Raw genomic sequence first — 18,739 nt, forward strand, 5'->3', positions numbered from 1 at the left:
GGTAGCATGCCGCGACAGCGTGGACGTGAACCGTATGTGCAGTTGACGGACTTTGAGCGAGGACGTATAGTGGGCATGTGGGAGGCCGGGTGGACGTACCGCCGAATTGCTCAACACGTGGGGCGTGAGATCTCCACAGTACATCGATGTTGTCGCCAGTGGTCGGCGGAAGGTGCACGTGCCCGTCGACCTGGGACCAGACCACAGCGACGCACGGATGCACGCCAAGACTGTAGGATCCTACGCAGTGCCGTAGGGGACCGCACCGCCACTTCCCAGCAAATTAGGGACACTGTTGCTCCTGGGGTATTGGCGAGGACCATTCGCAACCGTCTCCATGAAGCTGGGCTACGGTCCCGCACACCGTTAGGCCGTCTTCCGCTCACGCCCCAACATCGTACAGCCCGCCTCCAGTGGTGTCGAGACAGGCGTGAATGGAGGGACGAATGGAGACGTGTCGTCTTCAGTGATGAGAGTCGCTTCTGCCTTGGTGCCAATGATGGTCGTATGCGTGTTTGGCGCCGTGCAGGTGAGCGCCACAATCAGGACTGCATACGACCGAGGCACACAGGGCCAACACCCGGCATCATGGTGTGGGGAGCGATCTCCTACACTGGCCGTACACCACTGGTGATCGTCGAGGGGACACTGAATAGTGCACGGTACATCCAAACCGTCATCGAAACCATCGTTCTACCATTCCTAGACCGGCAAGGGAACTTGCTGTTCCAACAGGACAATGCACGTCCGCATGTATCCCGTGCCACCCAACGTGCTCTAGAAGGTGTAAGTCAACTACCCTGGCCAGCAAGATCTCGGGATCTGTCCCCCATTGAGCATGTTTGGGACTGGATGAAGCGTCGTCTCACGCGGTCTGCACGTCCAGCACGAACGCTGGTCCAACTGAGGCGTCAGGTGGAAATGGCATGGCGAGCCGTTCCACAGGACTACATCCAGCATCTCTACGATCGTCTCCATGGGAGAATAGCAGCCTGCATTGCTACGAAAGGTGGATATACACTGTACTAGTGCCGACATTGTGCATGGTGTGTTGCCTGTGTCTATGTGCCTGTGGTTCTGTCAGTGTGATCATGTGATGTATCTGACCCCAGGAATGTGTCAATAAAGTTTCCCCTTCCTGGGACAATGAATTCACGGTGTTCTTATTTTAATTTCCAGGAGTGTATAATTCCGCTCAACTTTTAAGCGCCGTCTACAACAACGGTGACAGGAAATCTCTTGTAATTAATGTGGTTCTAGATCAGTTCTGAGTTGTCGTACGTTACTGTCTGAACTCAGTCAGATGAGGTTCTGGAAAATCTTTTTGTGCCTTTACTATTGCCAACATTTACATATATTCCCACAATAGTTCATTGAAGATAACTGTAAACTTTATTAGCTATTCGTTAACAGTGATCCAACTTTCCGCTGTTTGCAACCACCTGTCGGTACTGGTCTCGTATTTAACTACGTATTAGCTTAGTCGTTTCATTCCCTGTATTACAGACTCTTCATTTCTCACAATGGAGTTTACCGTTCGATTAAGACTTGTTGAAGTTTGCTTAACTGATGTTACTTACTCCTTTGGAAGTCTGAGTAGCAGTTTCCGTCCCCCTTCTAACACATCTCTCTTCACCTTGAAATACGTAGTGCGCTCTTTGTCTGAAGTTCCAACCAAGATTTTTACAGACTTCGCTACCAAGTTTAAGGTTCCTCGCTTCTTTCGATTTAACTCATGTCGTGACAGTTGTTCAATTAGACCTTGTGCTTTTTTTGCTTTTTCCCAGGTGCCAACGTAAAGCATGCGCCACGCTTTTTTATTCTGCTGCAGTCATATTCAGCACTGCCAGGCTTCCTTTACAGAATTAGATTACTCACGTCACTCGAGCAGTGACTCACAGAGATACATGGGGTACCTCATACCGAAAGCATCCCGTGGCGGCCCTGAGAGCTACAACACCAAGAAGATCAATGTGTAGCTCTTTTTTCAAGGTGACAGACTTTATGTATGAAAATGTACAGTCATATCACCTACAAAATTTATTTTTTCACACACACTGTATCCTTTACACCATACATAAATTGCATCAGGGCAAACCTTACTTTGGAATTAGAAAAATTCCTTCAGTCTGTTGGCAGATTACAGCGTTAAACCCCTTATTTCGGTGTGTATGGACCTCGCCATTGTGTACGTAATTTATGTCATCTGCCCCGTTGTACAGTCTCATCATATAACAGAATCTTATCGCCAAAACTAATTCTTTTGTAATCTGTACCTCATCATGGTATTCCTTGTTCCTTATTTTCCATTGTGCATTCTGTTCTTCTGCACATCAGTGCCCTTTACCTCTGCGACACAACTGTGAAAATTATACCTCGCTCCAGACAGATCTTTCTGTAGTATACGTGGAAAGTTTATGTAATACTGCAACATCTCTGTTAATGTTTGATATACTTGTAGCCTTAGTCTCTCTGGTTCAGATGAGCTACTAAATCAATGTCACACACCTTCAAGATGTGTTCTGGGGTTCTCATGATATCTAAAGGCATCTTTATGTTTTGCCTAATCAGTTTATTCTTCTGACAACTCTCACATTTCTATATACTCCTCTCCATCGTTTTTCATAACACTTCATCCTCAGTACATTGTCACTCATTCGTAAGTCCTTCCTATATATTAACAGCTTTCTATGGGAGAATCATGATACTATTTCTATAACTCAGCCTTTTCATCTCCACTTATTTCTTTCATCGGTGTCATCTCAGCTGTCATGTGTTCTATATCCTCACCTGTTGCACCTACTGCCAGCTCATGTGCGTCAACAGCCATGCTGCCTTCACCTGCACGTGTTTCCCCAACCTGCATAAATGGTGTCTCTTCAGTTCCCTGCTGACATAGGCTTCCATAGCCTTTCTGTCATGCGCCAACCATCCTGACATCTCTTACTCGTGAGTGCACTGGCAAACCGATTTTGTATACCACTAGTATACTTTATTTGGTACAGCTTTCACCTGAACTTAATTAACCCGGATGATGGCTCTGACGTGCTACATCCCACGTCAGCGTTTATTGTGAGTACACATCAAAAACATTCTGCCAAATGGGCACAGTCTAAAGGATGGTTAATATCTCCCTCTTTAGAGTACTGTAGCCTCTTGATTTTATTCAGCGTCCTTAATTTATGTGCAACAGTTAAATGGCTTCCCACTTTTTCTTGACTTAAAATGACCTCAATAAAAGGAAATTCTTTTCAAAGTTCAGATATTCTAGTATTGGTGGAGTGATCAGTTTATCTTTCAGATATTGAAAAGCATTTTCTTGCTCGACACGCTAGGTGTAAGGTATCTCCTTCTTGTATCATTCATTGAGCAGCTTCATGGATTTGCTGAAGTTGCTCATAAACCACCTATACTATCCCGCAATGACTAGGAAACTCTTGCTGCATGCAAAGGCTAGTAAGAGCCTAAAATGTGTAATATAATGGATCTGATATCAAAGTGAGCTTGATATTATTACGGAGATCAATATTTAAATTTATAAGATCAGAAGCTCATACAAAACTTTGTAAACACTAATTCCATATTTCATGCATTGCTATTTATATTCTGCATGATTGGGATCATACTGAAGTTTTAATACGAAAATATGTAAATATATTTTACACTAAGTTTTGTTAAGTGCGTAATCCAGAGGTTTGCCAGTGATACAAACGACTTAAATTCTTCGCTAAAAATTTTGTCTACCATCTTTCTCCAGCACTTGGCAGAGTTTGTGGTTATAAGAAGGAGTCATGTGGAACCTTTTGTGAGAAGCTGACGTGTTCCCCGTAGATGCAACAATTTTTGGAATTTTGTAGTTAATTTGAGCAGATAAAAATAATGACCAGGTGGAAAGTGTACCAACATTGCTAACCAGTTGTCAGGGTATCTTAAAATATAGAAGAATGAAGAAAAGAACTGTTATTATTCCATGGCTGAAGCGACCCAACAGACCAGCGATCGTGGAAAATTACTCCGTTATTTGTACAGGAAGGAATCAGTGTCGTCATACCCCTTAAAAGAAGGAAACAATGCAAGTGAAAAAATCAGCTAAATAACTAAACTTTTCACAGTGGGCATGCTTTTCAATTTTATTAAAAATTTCGAATATCTGTGTAGTAAGTAAATCATGAGACAGATATTCTTTACTGAAACACTATGTTACGGTAGCCATCCCTCAGCACATTTATTCTCTTAATCTTCCAACTTCTGATGTTTAATCATATGGAACTATTTGGTTCCATAGACATTTTAAAGTCTCAAACAGCTTGATGTATATATGTAGACCAAAGTGATGAATGAAAATTTGAACCAAATGAGGCATGCTGCAGTAGTCCCTGCACTTCTTCAAAGCTACTCTACCATGGCATACTGGTTGGCACGTCCCAGATTTGGTACAGATTTTCATTTGTCACTTCAGTCTACATATATACACTCGAATGTTTAATTTCTAGCATCCTTGTCGAACGATCATTAGATGTGCATGTGATACACGCTTTAAACCTGGCTTTACGACATCGTTATTCTGAAGGGGAAGGTTTCCACAGGCCTAGAATCAAGAAGCCGCCTCATCATTTTCAGAAAATATTTGATAATGTAAGAGAGTTTAATACTGATGACTGACAAAACTCTACGAATGTGCACTAAACTGATACAACTGAATTACAAGGTATCATACTAACCTTGTAATGAACGTGTCTCCAACATAACGTATCATGAGTGTGTCCAACCCTTCTTTTGCCCGCATAACAGTCTGTGCACCCCTGCACAGGGGTAGCATTTCAGGACTGCCACTTAAATATGTAAATGTGGGAGCAGGAACAGAAACGCAAAGAAACGTGGTGAGTTAGCTATTCAGGACTGCCACTTAAATATGTAAATGTGGCAGCAGGAACAGAAACGCAAAGAAACGTGGTGATTTAGCTATTCATTGCTATAGTTTTATCAACAAAAATATGTGGTAAAAGCAGAACACTGAATTCATTAACACATGAGTAATTGTTCAATATAATATGTTTCTTACTTTATTATCTACTTGTTACTGAATGAAGCAAAAAGATGAAAATTTTTCATAAGATTTCCTTACGAACTTCTGATGTGACTGCTATTAACACTGCCATGGAAGAGCTAAAAAGCTGGTCTCCTGCGAGATTGGAACCTAGAACTAATGCAGCCTTGGCTTTACAGTGGGACGACGTTTCCACAGAACTAGAGACCAGCTGTGGTGTTCAGTCAGTTTCAACTCTGGCACGTGATAACTGCCGCTTGAATATTCCCTGTTGACTACCACTGGGTGGTACTCCAGGATAAGGCTTCATAATTCTCTGTTAATGCAAAGGTGGCATCTGCTACAAAAACATAAGAAGCTGGTAGATTTCGACCTGGAAGAAAAGTTGGTTGGCGAAATGTATCAGTGTGCTGAAGTTTATGATAATTTAAGTTGCCATGGAATAATCCACCATCACTCATACGGTCATGGGTATTGATACCTACAAATAGTTGTAGTCACTGTTAACTAAACCTACTATTATACTGAAACTACTTTTATGATTAGAAAACTCTTATCCACTATTGTAAGGAGCCTGTATCTTGACATGTTTGCCATACAAAGCCCCCAGAAAATGTGGGAATTGCCAAATATGATCAAATCCATGTGTTACAAGAAACATTCTTTACTACTTGCAGGGGACTGAAAGAGAATAAAGGAGAAGAAAACAAAAATAAATTAGTACTTTCACTATAGTAGTATAAAATGATTGTAGTTCACATGTTTAATCATAGGATACAGTTACCAATAGATAACAGCTCGTGTTTCTTTCAGGTTTTTTCCAGTGAAACAGACTGTTAAACACGAGACACAGATTCAGTGGCAAAAGAATCAATACACACACTTGCCAATACCAAGCGCCACAGACAGCCAGAAACAAAACCTACCAAACTCAAATGGACCAGGCTGTCTCAATTTTTAGAAGGAAAAGAATAAGCGCCTGATAAGATATATTTGAATTGCAAATTTCTGGAAAACAGAATTATAATGTTGTTGAACGAGAAAGGGAGAACATTGTGCATGCAATAGACAACTTCTTATACGAAAAACGAGTAGTGAAAAACCAATACATAACATTGCACCAAAGCTTAGGTGACAGCTAATACGTGTAGTATGTGCAACAGAGTTCTGGGCTGCGGAAGAAACAGCGGTTGACTGCCCCCCAAAGACTTAATCAAGTGCAACACTAGGGAATGATTTTTCTTTTCCTTTTTAATTTAGTTTTGTAATAATGTCGTCCTTTATCCAGTTAACACATGTTTTTCCACATACCTACAGCCTGTATATTACATTTTCCCTAAGTTTTGTGGTGGAATTTTATGGTGTTCGAAACACTGACTTTGCAGACTTAAGACATTATCTCTGTACTCAGTTGTTTGGGTATTTTGTCCCTTTGGCACACACCGTTAATGAATATAATTTTTAAAGTAGTCGTTACTTTAACATTATCTTTCAAGGCCTCACGTATCGCTCTGAAAAGTTAAGGCACTGTCAGTGATATCACTTGAGTGGAAAATTTTAAACAGGAAGTGTAGGCTTTTGAAACTGTCTCCTGTAGCAAGAAACTGACGTGTCACTGCCAAACGAATTTTAACAGGTATAGCTTCTCTCCAAAACGTATCTATCTTTTTTATTTCGGGTTCGATCATTTGAAAAACCAGATCGGACATACGACAAAAGTTATCAAATTGCCCTGAGTCTCCATGCATCAAATGGCCTAATAACTGACGTCCGTCCGCCCCGGTAGCTGAGTGGTCAGCGTGACAGACTGTCAATCCTAAGGGCCTGGGTTCGATTCCCGGCTGGGTCGGAAATTTTCTCCGCTCAGGGACTGGGTGTTGTGTTGTCCTAATCATCATCATTTCATCCCCATCGACGCGCAGGTCGCCGAAGTGGCGTCAAATCGAAAGACCTGCACCAGGCGAACGGTCTACCCGACGGGAGGCCCTAGCCACACGACATTTCCATTTCCACTGACGTCCGTCATACCTCCAAAACAATTATAAATCAAACTGGTAGAATTTTTGCTATTGTACTTCTATATGTGTGAAGTGATATACTGCATCGTCTTCTTTTATCTTAGTTCCTTTTCTTGTTTTATACTGTTGTTGTTGTTGTTGTGGTCTTCAGTCCTGAGACTGGTTTGATGCAGCTCTCCATGCTACTCTATCCTCTGCAAGCTTCTTCATCTTCAAGTACCTACTAAAATGTTATTCTTCACACTCAGAACCGAAAATGCTCCGGTCACGATCTGTGCGTCTGATATGTTGACATTGGCGCTATACCCGGGTTAACCCGAATGTTGGCTCCAATGTCTGGGCTCCGTCCCATAAATATTGGCCAATGTTGGTACCAGCGTTGCCACCAATAAGTGGACGAAGGGTAACGAGTACTCCAGTAGCAGTTACTTACAAGGGGAATTCACAACGCACCCCCCTCGTATTTATTGAGAAGATGGCTCATTGAATAGCCTGTCAAAAACTGAAGACACATCAACTTGAAAACCGGAAGGTCTACTAAACTGTAAAAAAAAGGTGAACAGTCCAAGATCAATATGTGCAACACTGAGCAACGGTGAAAATCCATGATGCCATGGTCATCTCGTCACGTTGTTGGACTGCATGTGGGGGAGGCGGGGGGGGGGGGGGGGGGGGGAGCGATCCTGATGCAGATCTCTCTCATGCCCCACCTTTTTTTTCCACAAAATTATGAACTGGTCTTCCGGAGATTGACCTGTCTGTTAGTTGTATTCAGATTGTGTCTGTATCGTGATGTAACGTCCGTTTGCAACAGTGACATGTAACGACGGGACCTACAGACGTATGTAATTCCTATTTGTTCTACAATAGTACCACATGTTACGACTCTTCCCTTCCGGTTTGGAAGTTTTAACTCTTGAATTCCTTCGTTGTACCATGGTTTGTTGTTCTCGTTTCTGTGAGAGGTCTGTAAGACATCTCGCCTGCTATCACGATTCATCACATTTACTTGGCACGGTAATATATTCTTACTACATGACTCATATTTTATAACCTATGTATAGTACGACAGTGCCAAGACCGCAGAAGAACAGACACGTCAATGACCGGACGGAAAGTTAGTAAATATGTATAAAAATGGGCTATGGAGGTTTGACCATGGATGTGCCGCTTTTTAGTCCATTTCGTGACCACATGACCACGACGTCACCGTTCTTACGAGTCGCTCTATGTTCCACATTTTGAGCTTGGACCGTTCCTTGTTTCTATTCACACTTCTTGCTATCATGTTTGATCTGTGTCCGTTTTTGACGGGTTATCCTCTGGGCCATTTTACCACTAAATCTAAGGGGGGTTCGATCGGGAGTTTTCCTTGCTAGCAGCGCTTCGCATGGCGGTAACAGTCAGCGCGCGCCTGGGCGGTGCTGCGGCTGCTGAAGTACTGATTATTCCTAATGTTTTACTGTGTCTCTTAGTACATACTGATAAAACTAATATCACAATAGACTAAGCTGGGAGTGCTCTAACGAATGGGCATTATAATTTCAACTTTAAAAATAAATTTGTTTGTAAAGGGAAACTAATCGGCCTTTCAGTCGGCACTGGGCGATGCGTGAAACACATGACGATCAGTATTTGTTTTGGATGACTCCAGAGACAAGTTGAAAAACGAAATTACAAATACCTGCCGACACACAAGAGAAAATGCGTCTGACGACCCTTGCCAGAGACGCGATGCATATAGTCACAGACTTTGTTCTGTTAACATGTTACATGGTACACATGCTTACCCGACTCATTCATACTTTTGTCTAGGATGTATTGTCCCATAAACTAAGCAAAAGTTACAAGTCTCAGTATAGAACAAGACTTTTGAGAGGTTTTTCTTCGTTGTTACACAAGTGTTGGAACGGAAATCGTTACAAATATTCCTAATTGGAATCCTGATTTTCAACTCTCGAGTCGCTGGAATTTGGCTGAAAACAACAGACAATCTCAAACGATTGTTCGTTTGGCCAGTGGTTTTGCGTAAACTGGTTAATGAACTAACCAGTTAGATGAACTACGATTAACAGCTTAAGCACTATATGGAAACCTCACCATCAACAATTGATTTCGCAGTACTCATTGCACCACGTGGCTATATGTGCTGTTCGAAAGTCAACTATCGTCATTTATACCTAACAGAACGTGACATTATGCATTTAAATTATTCATGAGCAACTAGTTGTGCTTAAGTTTGAAGTTCAGATGACGTGGCGAACTGTTTTGCTCTGGATATAAATTCAAACCCAGCACCTGTAAGCAATGCTAACTAAGCAAAGCTTTCGTGCATGACAGAGACTCGAACACAGCACGGATAGTAACTGCAAATTAGGCATAAACAGACGCGAAGTACCTAATTTTTGCTAGTATCTGGATTCGTTCGACGTCTGTGTCAGACACTCGGGGACGGCCTGACGATTTGTCTTTACACAAACAATGATTGTATACAAATGGACGCATCCGATTTGAGTACCCTCGCTCCCAACTCGTCACGTTCACGAGATGCCTCGCAACTCGTTCCTATAGGTTTATAAACGAAACGTTACGCAGTATCTCGGTATTCCCAAAGCAGTCAAGTACGACTGATCACATAATAATCTGAATGATGGTTGCTAGGGGCCTCACGAATTTTTTTTAGTATCATACGCTACACTAGTAACTATTAGGTGAAATCCCCAGGATTTTGACCCAAAAGGAAGAAGTACTCAGTATTTCAACCGTTTCATACTTTGTGACAAATGCGCCATATTACTAATGTGAAGGAACATTTTCTACTGTTTCCAATTAATTCAGTCCATCCAACATCAGAAACAACTGAAAACATTCTAGGCTATTCGAGACCGCACATTCGTATCTTCCTCCTCATTATAGCTGGGTAACATGATCCGACGTGAATTGCTTTGTTTCCACAACGACAAATCATCGGAGGTAGTTGTAGATTTACTTCCCCCCACCCCCCTTCCCATTATCAGCTTTTATGACTGGCTGTTCTACTTTTTTTGTGAAGATTAAATGAAGAGCAAAAATAAAGGAGGATATTGCTTGTGGTGAACATCCAACGTTTCCATCTTTCGAACTCCATATTTCAGAAATAGTGACAATAAGCGACTCAGAACCTAAGAACGAATAAATAAGAATATCAAGTGTAATAGCATAGTAATAAGTACTGACATTGGCACATTCCATCTGTCAGCTTATGATTATCAAAAATTGCCTGTTCAGCCTACACAAAAAGTGCTGTATGAACTCATACTTTTTTTTTTTGAAACTTCAGTCAGTTTTCAGAGTTTTTCAGAAATCGATTTTATTAGCACCAGAAAGAGCAAATCTTCTAACGCTCACATGTGTAATATTGCACAACTGTTTGAAGAAAAGCAGAACTTCGCTCAACATGTAAGTGCGAGAAGGTACAATACAACTCCCCTTACAGGAAAATCGACCTTCACTACTGCGACTAATGCTCTGAGGGATGCCAACGCAAAATGCGAGAGAAATGCGTGAAGAATTTGCAGCTTGCTTTTATTCAGCCAAATCTTAAACATGAAAATATATACAAGAGGTTCATCGTCATAAGAAAGGTCTCGTATTAAAACACCTTTGTTTCAATTCACTTTCCTCTATTTGTTGTATTAGTATTCTTTTTGCTAAAAACCCTGACCAAACTATCAATTAAGTTGTAACCAAACCATGTGCATATGTATATCTCATCTGTCGATGTCCCTGAGCTGAGCTTTTCTTTGGTTTTCGTTTGATATAGTCGATAGACATTAAAGAATCTTCTTCCTTTTTAGGTTCGTTAACGGAACTATTCAGACTAAATTTCCGTAGTATCTGCTGCCAAGCATCTGCATCTGCATTGGGTTTTAGTGGCTGCTTCTTGCTGGACTCCACAAACTATTTTCTTGCTGCAACAGCTCAATAACTCTTGCACTTCACTATTTGTCCACTGTTCCCGTACCGTTTCGATATAACCACTTGGAAATAAAGACGATGAAAACAAAAGAGCGAACAAACAACCTCTATTCCGAAGCTAAAATTACAAAGTATTCACAGTTCGCGACAGTGTGTGGGTGCTGTATCTACTGGCTCAACGTCCTTTGATGTTTCATAGACCCACACATTCGGCCAACACTGTTGGCCCGGCCTTATTCCTCGTATTTGACTGTCCCTGTTAATACATACCGATAAAACAAACATCGCAATAGACTAACCTGGGACCACTCAGTCGAGTGTGCACGTAAAGTTCCGCTTTTAAAATTGTTTTGTTCGCAAAGGGAAGCTTTCTGTCGGTTGACTCCAGCTACACACTGCAAAAGCGAAATTGCAAATATCTGCCGAAACACTAGAGGAAATTAAATGCACCAGACGACTCTTAGGAGAGACACTCCACCAGCTGCCCCTACCTATTTAAATTTTGTACTGCGATGCGTTTTCCCTGGAGATTGTAGTTTATTTTAAAAAAAGTGAAAACTGGCCTTCAAACGCGTTTTTCTTTAACAACTCGAGAACCGTGGCCTCAGGCGAAAACATATCCCAGTACAAAATTTAAGTATATTAATTTTCTTGTTCGTATTTTCTGTAGTACTAATACTTTGTGCGTAGCGAGGTAAAAATATGAAAATCTTGTGCATTATTTTTGGAGGCTTTGTGGATTGGATAAATCCCGTAAGTAGAGGCAGCTGAATCATCCATTATATACACAGGGTAGTCAGAAACAGTCTGAAATGTTTGTGAGGCTATTGCAGAGTAGGTTTTGCTGAGAAATAACTGTTACAAAATTCGATATTTTGCTCCACTTCCGAGTTAATTAGCATTAAAGTTAGCTAACTAGACCGTTGTGCTCTGATATTCATGCGACCCTCCAGGTACGGTGTCCCCAACGCGTCATTCGTTTGGTTTCATAAAACCGAAAAAGAGAACTTTACGAAAACTGGACAGAGGGACAGAGGAAAGCAATAAGCACTGAACGCTAGCAGAGACTGAGCAGTCTCGCCTGCCAGTGTCTGCGCCAGGAGAACAAATGACATCGTATCTGGCGGGCTGCTTGAATCTGCACGCCCAGGGCCTTGCTGGCTAGCTTCGGTGCTAATTAACTCAGAACGTATCGAATTTTTTCTTAACAATTATTTTTTAGCACAACCTACCCTGCAACACCCTCTCAAGCATTTCAGACTGTGTGTGTGTGGTGGGTAATTTATACTACACGTAGAATGCACCATGTCTGTGCGGACGGTCTTTTTCCAAATTTTTCTGCACGTCCTGTATGAGAGAGTTAGGTAAAGAAGTGGACATTTATAGTTTCCGTCATTACATACAGTTCTTTAAGATTTCGAAGAAGGTTCTAGGAAGAGCCTGTCAGCACCTGCATGCACTTCTTCCTCGTATGTTTGATGTCTCTGTTAGTCTAATATGAAGTGTGACTCGTACACTTTAGCACTGCAGGGGTTTAGTACGTGATCTTTTTGTAGATTGTTGTTTCTCAGTAATCTATCAACTAAACGCAGCCGGCCATTTGCTGTACATACAAACGACTCCAAACTTCATAGCTCCACATATTGATACTGCCACACGCACTGCCGGGAAAAAATTAAAAAATGCAACATGGACATCTTTTTGACAAGTTATGTGTCTGGTAGTTCATCGTTGTTGGAGTATATGATAACAAATTCAGACAAAAACAAAAAAATACACGCCACAATAAACGGTCCTGACAGGTGATAGCAGTGGAGAGGGCTACTGGAGTGGAATGTCCGAATCTAGCTGAGGATACAGTATGACAGTACTCTTTATTTGCCAAAACGTAACAGATTGCACATTGATAAAAACATCGACACCCAGATTACAACAGGTGGCGCTTAGCTCACAAAAAAAGAAACACTGCATAAAAAATGAGTTCAGAAAATTTCAAAACTAAACTTGGAATTTAAATCCCATATCAATAATTTTGTGAATCCCAAGCGGAATAAGCATCAAAGATTCAACCAACCCCTCCAAAAAGGGGAACTTAAAGTATAACAGAATTTTAAAAAAAATTATTTAAGAAAATTACTGCATGAGAAATTTTTTTAGGCAACAGGTTGATTTTACAAATCTCCAGCCAGAGGGGCACAGTAGAATCAGAGATCTTTACCCTTTGGACTTAAAATAGAACGACTTACGAACTACAATTTAAAGAAAAAGAGCTTTCTTGACACCATGCAAATACATCAATTGTGGAGCCATTCCGCTATGGCACCCCTCAGAGGTCGTGGCCCGCCTGACTGCACTAGATGGTAACAATGCCTGAGGCAGCGCCAGACACGACAAACTAAATCCCACTCCACAACATATAAAAAAGCAATAAATTCATGGCCAAGTATAAAGGTACTTGCCGAGACAGCATGCCCTAGCAACCATCAATATAAGACAATAGCCGGCCGCTGTGGCCGTGCGGTTCTAGGCGCTTCAGTCCGGAACCGCGCTGCTGCTACGGTTGCGGGTTCGAATCCTGCCTCGGGCATGGATGTGTGTCAGGTTAGTTAAGTCTAGGGGTCTGATGACTTCAGATGTTAAGTCTCAAAGTGCTTAGAGCCATTTGAACCATTTTATAAGACAATAAACCTTCCAGTTAATTAACCAGAAAAAAAGGGAATTTGTTTTTAATAAATGTCATCACTGGATTCATGTGACCAAGATATCTATCTTTAAATTGCAACACTAGAAAGTGAAAATTAATTAAACAACTTCCCTGCCTTTCTTATGTACTATAACCAAAGCAAACACCAAATCAATAATTAATTACTTAAGACAGTTCACACAAGTAGTTTTTTTTTCTTTTCCCACGGAGACGCAGGGTCAGCATGGTTAATCGGACGTGGCGATGTTAGTTTAAGGGGTGGCCAGATGCCCTTCCTGCCGCCAGCCCGTACCCCCGGGAAGGAATTAGTGTACCTCAACAAGTGTGACGCATGGAACAGTGCGAAAGTGTTCAGATGTCTGCGAGCCGTGTAACTAAGGTGGAACGTGGGGACCAGCCCGGTATTCACCTAGGGGGAAGTGGAAAACCGCCTAAAAACCATATCCAGGCTGGCCAGCCCACCGGCCCTCGTCGTTCGATCCGGGACCGGCGCGCCTCCCCGAGTCCAGGAAGCAACGCGTTAGCGCTCTCGGCTAACCTGGCGGGTACCAATTCACACAAGCAATAGGTGATTGGAAAAAAAGACTAGCCTAAGCAACATCAATTTCCTATAAGGTGAAACAGAGAGATTTGGAATATTACAGTGTTTAGAAGGGCACTTCCGAATTAAAAACAGTGTAGAAATAACAGAAGAATTACTGGTTGTTAGAAGCTGTACTGGCTTCACACAAGGACACCTTAACAAGGATGTGCCTTAAGCAACGACTGCCGAATCACATCGAAGGCACGACCCTTAATATTGGCGTCATTAACAGGCACAACCATCTGGTTTAAGCATATGCAGCACTATAGGAGGGACGGAATTCGGACATTGCTGAACCAGAACAGCAAGACAGTACACTCACAGCACGATACTGTTTCTAACAAGAAATGGGCCGACAACAACTTTATAATTCGGGGCACAGTGCTAATAGCAATAAACTGCTCACCCGCAAGAAGTCTGCAGCAGCAGTGAGAAAGCCGAAGACAACGCGCGATGCCACATGACACAGAACAGGACACGGCCGCGCTTCGGAATAAACCGCCCACGGACAGCAACGGCTTTTACTACCAACGCCAGTTCCGCTATGCCAAGGAAACCTCACGCCGCGCAGCCCCACTCAGCTGCGTCGCGTCTCGCCAACAGCCGCCCCGCCCTGCTGCAGCGCTGGCTGCCGGCCCCGACCACAATCGCGTCACCACTCGGCACACGGGCGTACTACACTCTCCCGGTCGTCCTCGTAACTCTTGCTCTAACCTCGCTACAAACCGACCGGCCTCGTGACCATCCTATCCCGCTCCATTAAAACATTGCGCAACCGATCACGCCACACCAATGTGGGTTGTACCCCTCTACCATCCTCCACACCTACAAATCCTTAATCCGCCCCATCCTCTGTTATGCCAGCCCCACCTGGATATCCGCCCCCCCCCCCCCCCAAATTGTATAAGTCCCTCCAGATCCTTGAGCATCATGCACTCTGCCTCACCTTCTGTATACACCTCCTGTCGCCCATACGGATCCTATATGACCTCATTCTTTTCCCCCACCTGCTCCTATTCCTCGAACATATCCACATGCTCTACACCTCCCGCCACCTTAATCCCCCTCACCCCCTTGTTGCTCCTCTCCTCTCCCGTCCCCGAAACCTGCCCCGCCTTCACCATTGTGTCCCCCCTCCCTCCATCTCTACACCCTTCATCTCCTTTCCCATGGTGGCTTCCACCATCTCCCCCTCCCAGATGATGCCCTCTCTCCCTCCATTTATCCCTCCTATCAACTCTGATCCTCACTCCCCCCCCTCCTTTCCTCTGTCCTTTCCCTGGACTCCCTCTTCCTCCCCTTCCATCCTGTTTTCTCCCCGCCTACCTCCCTCCCCCCCCCCTGAGTCCTTTTGTATTCCCCTCCTCTGCCTCTCCCCACTCCCTGTCATGTCTGCCCAGCACCCACGCCGCCTCTTATGGGTCCTCATCCTCCATCGGCAGATCCCCCCCCCCCTACGTTTTTCCTCTCCTTCCCCCCTTTTTATTTTCCTATCATCTGTCCAGTTCCCCCCCCCCCCCCAATCTGCACTCGGCTGTGGTATGTCATATTTGCCAACTCTTTAGTGCAGTGTTCAAGTGAATGTTCACTGTTGTTCGTCTTTCCAAAGTGTTGCGAACAGAAATCATGCTGTCGCTGGGTGTGAATTTTATGTCTCTTGCGAACAGAAACCACACTGTCACCGCGTTTTTTAATTGTCTGTCTATTATTTTATCTGTCTGCTTCATATATATATTATTAGCATCATCATCCCTTTGTTCTATGTTTTAAGTTCCACGATTGTTCCGCCATGTTACCATTCAAGTCTCCGATTTTATCACTTGTTTTCATTATTTATTATCTTCATCTTTTTAAAACAAATTTTGTAGACTGAAGAGCGGCATACTAAGCTGCTGCCAGCCCTCACCCTTCGGGGGGAATCGAAACTCAATAATAAAAAAATAAAAAAAATAAAAAAACAAAGGCTGAGCCGACACATGACCAGCGCCAAAGATAAAGAACAGGTGCTACAGCTCAGGTCCCCAAACAGTTGCATCAATATACAATGTAATCCTTTTGGCGTGTATTATCACATGCAACTATCATAAAAGTGCAGAATGGCATCCTGCGATAGATTGTCCTAAGCATCTTGCATCTTCTTTTTTGCACTTCTTCAATGGTTCTTGCAGATCCTGGAGAACGAATAAGTCCTCGCTTCATCATGTCTCATATATGTTCAAGTGATGACAGATCTGCGGATCTAGCTGGCCAGAGCATTTATTGTACACTACGAAGAGTACATTGCAGCGTAGCAACTGTACATGGACGTGCACTGTCCTACTGCAAAAGCACGTCACCTCCCAGTTACAGAAATTTCGGTATCATTGGGCAACAGCCTGTGCAATTTAGGGGCACTGCCTACTTTACCCTGTAGAAAATCTAAATGTGACCCCAAGTTGTATGTCGTGGTTCCCCACACCATGGAGCCTGAGGTGGGACCTGTGTGTTGTGCATGAAAGCACCCCAGAATAAGCCGCTCCCAAAGTCTACACCACACACATGTACATTCAGACAGTACTTGCTCTTATCACTGAAGAGAAAAGGGTGTCATTCCACAAACCAGTCGAATATATCATTAATCGATGACTCCAGAGTGGCCTTGCAGGGTGATGTTGTGGTGACAGAGGTAGCCTGGCCATAGGCACAAGCAGGCCCTTTTTTGACATGCAGGTGCTACATGCGCCCATATTTCTTCATTGCATGATGTTTGCTCAGCCATCACTTATTTATTTATTTATTTATCATAACCAAAACATAACTTTTACAAAATCTTTAAGATTGCAGTAAAGAGAAAACATAGAAAATAAAGCAATTCTACACATGGTAGAGACAGAATCGAATATTAAATAAAAAAAATACAAAAACACAGAAAATAATGTTCATTTAAAAGAGCTGGTATGGTTCTGTCTGGGATTACAGTTTTTTATATCGCACGCAAAAGTCAAGTTCTCCGCATTCACAGAGCTCGTCTGTACTGATATAGCCCCATTTCTTCAGGTTTACTTTGCATCGTGATACACCCATTCTTAATCTATTCAAGGTTTTCCAGATCGTGTGTGGAAGTTCGAAGCCAGCTGTAGGTTCTTTCCTGAAGTTATTTCCTGGTCTTCCTGGCTCCAAGTTTCGCCACAGTTCTTCTCGTCATGCTTTAGGTGATAAAGGGGTTAGATTACTTGTTAGTAGACAACTCTTCCTTATTTAAATCTTTAAGCCTGGAACACAACTGATGACCAGCTTAGAGACAGAAGTGATGACACTTTCTGCAGGGCATGACCATCATTTTGCAGGACGATGCTCAAGCACGTACAGTGCAAGCTGTTACTGATTTGTTTGACTGATGGGGCTGCTAAGTGGTATACCACCTACAGCACTCACCTGACTGAGGCCCTCGTGAATTCAACTGGATTTCTAAACTGAAGGAAACATTTCAAAGCATTCGCTTCAGAACTGCTACCAATTCATACACCGCGCCGCTCGAAATGTCAACACAATTGGCACTGAGAAGAGTATCCTACGACTTTCACAACGCTGGCAACGGGTTATAAACAATGCTGGTGACTACACACTGAGCACTGACAGTTAATGCTTGTGAGTATAGTTGTAACGATATTGTTAGCTTTAAGTTTGTCTTGCAAGCGCACAGGTGGCTAACACAGCGTTGATAAGTTGGTTGTGACCCAATGGGTAAGTGACGAGCTTACAGTCTTGTTATTGTGTCAGAGGAATTAGGAACAGGTAGGTAACAGTTTTATGAAGCGAGTAAGGTCGTATGATCGCATGATTACGCGAAGTAGGGCGCATCAGTGAAAATTGCAAAGACGGGAATCAGAGAGATTAACAATGGCAGATCGAGACCGTGACCGAATAGAGATTGACACCCAGCAAGATAACGTATGGGAACCTCAGGACGGAACAACAGAAGACATAAGGCCGCGTGAAATAGGGTAGGAGGCAGTAGGATGTAAATACCGAGCAACAAGGCGCCGTAAGCGGCAACAAATACGTTGCAGGGGTGCAAGAAGATGGGGAACGCCTTGAGAACATAGAACACGTAGTACACGTAATAAGACCTCCCTCACAACCAAGTACAGGCAATACAAGTCGAAATGTGTCACCGCATGGTTCATTGCAGTCAGTTGCGGACAGACAGGAGAATGTAAACACAGAAAGAAGCGCTGTGAAAGAAGAGGTGGTAGCACCCGTTAATTGGTCGGAAATTCTCCAACAAATAACACGCACCATAATGATACAAAACAGAGAGATAAAACAACAGATACGTGAGCGGAGTGCAGAAACAGCGAAACAACTGCTACAACAAATACGTGAGCAGAATGCAGAAACAACGAAGCAACTGAGTGAAATTAGAAAACAAAACATAGAAGTCAAAGAAA

The sequence above is a fragment of the Schistocerca piceifrons genome, chromosome 2 (genome assembly GCF_021461385.2).
Source record: "Schistocerca piceifrons isolate TAMUIC-IGC-003096 chromosome 2, iqSchPice1.1, whole genome shotgun sequence".
NCBI lineage: Eukaryota > Metazoa > Arthropoda > Insecta > Orthoptera > Acrididae > Schistocerca > Schistocerca piceifrons.